We start from the raw sequence: 3,734 nt of genomic DNA, 5'->3' as shown, positions 1-3,734 counted from the left end.
AGCTAGTCAAGTAGAGGCATACTAGTGACTATATGTTTGTCTATGTATTCACACATGTATCATGTTTCCGGTTAATACAATTATAGCATGAATAATAAACATTTATCATGATATGAGGAAATAAATAATAACTTTATTATTGCCTCTAGGGCATATTTCCTTCATTCGGCACCTAGGACTTGGGTCCATCTGTCGTTGAGTGTATCTTGCTCGGCTTGGAGCTACTGCTGCTGCTTTTTTAGACTTCTTGCAGTGGCGATTAGCTGGCACTTAAAGTGCTCCTGCTCGAGTGGTTCCTCTGGCACGATGAATTCTTCGTCGCCGAGGCTCACATCGTCTTCGGAGAGAGGTAGATAATTACTATCTCCCGAGTCCCCGTTCCCGACCGGGTCGTCGGCGTTGACTTGCCCCTCTCCCACATCGTCTTGTTCGGATGTGGGCTCGACGGGGGCTTCGGGCTCTTCGACACCCTCCGAAGTGTTATCGTCTCCGGTGCCGATATTACTATCTTTGCCACGACGCGATTTTGAGCACCGTCGCTGGTGTCGATGTTTCGGTGGCGCCTCGTCAGATTTGTCCTCTACCGGATCTTTCCTATTTGCATCGTCATCCTCTTTGGTTGTGTCCACCATGTATACCTCATATGTGGAAGTGGTTGTCCAACGTCCGGTAATCGGCGGGTCTTGGCCTTGTTCGTCTCCGGCATCGTCGTCCATACCGTCGATGTCTTCAGAGGCGTAATCTAGTATGTCGGTTAAGTCTTTGACAGTGGCTATGAAGTGGGTGGTGGGTGGGACATAAAATTTGTTGGGGAACACAACATTTCAAAAAAATTCCTATGATCACGCAAGATCTATCTAGGAGATGCACAGTAACAAGAGGGGAGAGTGTGTCTACGTACCCTCGTAGACCGAAAGCGGAAACGTTTAATAACGCGGTTGATGTAGTCGAACGTCTTTGCGATCCAACTGATCCAAGCACCGAACGTACGGCACCTCCACGTTCAGCACATGTTTAACTCGGTGACGTCCCTTGAACTCTTGATCCAGTTGAGGCCGAGGGGGAGTTCCATTAACACGATGGCGTGGTGACGGTGATGATGAAGTTTACCGACGCAGGGCTTCGCCTAAGCACTACAACGATATGACCGAGGTGTGTAACTATGGAGGGGGGCACCGCACACGGCTAAGAGAAACTTGTGTGTCCTTTGGGGTGCCCCCCTCCCATGTATATAAAGGGGGGAGGAGGAGGAGGCCGGCCTAGAGGGGGCGCGCCATGGGGAGTCCAACTAGGATTCCCAATCCTAGTTGGGGGAATCCTAGTTGGAGTCCCCTTCCATCCAAGAGAGGGAAAAGGAGGGAAGGAGGAAGAGGAGAGAAGGAAGGAGGGGGGCGCCGCCCCTCCCCTTGTCCAATTTGGATTGGGCAGGGGGCGCGTGCCACCTCTGGCCGGCCCTCTCTCTTCTCCACTAAGGCCCATGATGGCCCATTAACTTCCCGGGGGGGAGGGGGTTCCGATAACCCTCGGTACTCCAAAACTTATCCGAAACGCCCCGAACCATTCCGGTGTCCGAATGTAGCCTTCCAATATATGAATGTTTATGCCTCGACCATTTCGAGACTCCTCGTCATGTCCGTGATCTCATCCGGGACTTTGAACAAACTTCGATTCATCAAAACACGAAACCCATAATATAAATCGTCATCGAACATTAAGCGCGTGGACCCTACGGGTTCGAGAACTATGTAGACATGACTGAGACATATCTCCGGTCGATAACCAATAGCAGAACCTGGATGATCATATTGGCTTCTATATATTCTACGAAGATATTTATCGGTCAAACCGCATAACAACATAAGTTGTTCCCTTTGTCATCGGTATGTTACTTGCCCGAGATTCGATCATGGGTATTATCATACCTAGTTCAATCTCATCACCGGCAAGTCTCTTTACTCGTTTCGTAATGCATCATCCCGTGGCTAACTCATTAGATACATTGCTTGCAAGGCTCATAGTGATGTGCATTACCGAGAGGGCCCAGAGATACCTCTCCGATACACGGAGTGACAAATCCTAATCTCAATCTATGCCAACTCAACAAACACCATCAGAGACACCTATAGAGCATCTTTATAATCACCCAGTTATGTTGTGACATTTGATAGCACACAAAGTGTTCCTTCGGTATTCGGGAGTTGCATAATCTCATAGTCTGAGGAACATGTATAAGTTATGAAGAAAGCAATAGCAGAAAAACTAAACGATCATTTTGCTAAGCTAACAGATGGGTCTTGTCCATCACATCATTCTCTAATGATGTGATCCCGTTCATCAAATGACAACACATGTCTATGGCTAGGAAACTTAACCATCTTTGATTAACGAGCTAGTCAAGTAGAGGCATACTAGGGACACTCTGTTTGTCTATGTATTCACACATGTACTAAGTTTCCGGTTAATACAATTCTAGCATGAATAATAAATATTTATCATTATATAAGGAAATATAGATTGCAACTTTATTATTGCCTCTAGGGCATATTTCCTTCAAAATTCCCCGCTCTCGGCCCCTAGTCCGGGTTGGGCGTAGTTCGGAAGTGATTCCTCTGTAATAGCGAGGGATCACATTAAGTCCAGGGCCTCGTTTAAGAGCAAGGTTTGGACGTGGAAGTGAGAGTCTGCGGGGCTGGCCGGGGTGAAAGCCTCCTGGCCCTGCCTACTTGGCGTGGACTTCGAGAGTTCGGATCTGGAGTCTGGGGGCTAGTCCGGCCTTTCAATGATAGGGGGAACCTGGACTGATTCCGCCGTGGACATGATCGCATCCAGATCCTCGATAATGCGGTTGGGAACGGAGAGTCCGGTTGGCTTCACACCCCCATCTTCGGACCTGATGGTTTGCTCCGGATCTAAGGCCAGAGCGATGGTCGGGGCCACAAACCCTTCGAAGATCAAGTCTCCTCGGATATCGGCGACAGAGTTTAGGTTCCCGAAACTGATCTGATGACCAGGGGCGTAGCTGTCAATCTGTTCGAGGTGGCTAATCGAGTTGGCACGTAGAACGAAGTCACCGAATACAAAAATTTGGCCGAGGAGGTAAGCTTCCCCGGAGACGGCATCGTTGTAGATAATCGAACGAGCCATCGAGCCTTCTGTTGACGGCACAATGGAACTCTCAATGAAAGCACCAAGGTCGGTGTCAAAACCGGCCGATCTCAGGTAGGGGGTCCCGAACTATGCGTCTGAGGATCGAAGGTAACAGGAGACAAGGGACACGATGTTTACCCAGGTTCGGGCACTCTTGATGGAGGTAATACCCTACTTCCTGCTTGATTGACTTTGATGAGTATAGGGGTTATAAGAGTTGATCTACCTCGAGATCATAATAGCTAAACCCTAGATGTCTAGCCTATATGATTATGATTGCCTCAATGGAATAAACCCTCCGGTTTATATAGACACCAGAGGGGCCTAGGGTCGTACAGAGTCGGTTTACAGAGAAAGGAATCTTCATATTGGAACGCCAAGCTTGTCATCCATGCAAAGGAGAGTCCCATCCGGACACAAGGGAAGGCCTTCTATCTTGTATCTTCACGGCCCACTAGTCCGGCCCATGTCACATAGCCCGGACGCCCGGGGACCCCCTAATCCAGGACTCCCTCAGGTGTATCTAGAGATTTGAATTGTTGGGACAATCCTACGTCCTCGTTGGTGGAGGTTAGAACACGAAGTTG

This window comes from Triticum dicoccoides, chromosome 1A (assembly GCF_002162155.2).
Source record: "Triticum dicoccoides isolate Atlit2015 ecotype Zavitan chromosome 1A, WEW_v2.0, whole genome shotgun sequence".
In the NCBI taxonomy this organism is placed as follows: Eukaryota; Viridiplantae; Streptophyta; class Magnoliopsida; order Poales; family Poaceae; genus Triticum; species Triticum dicoccoides.
This window is presented reverse-complemented; position numbering follows the sequence as displayed.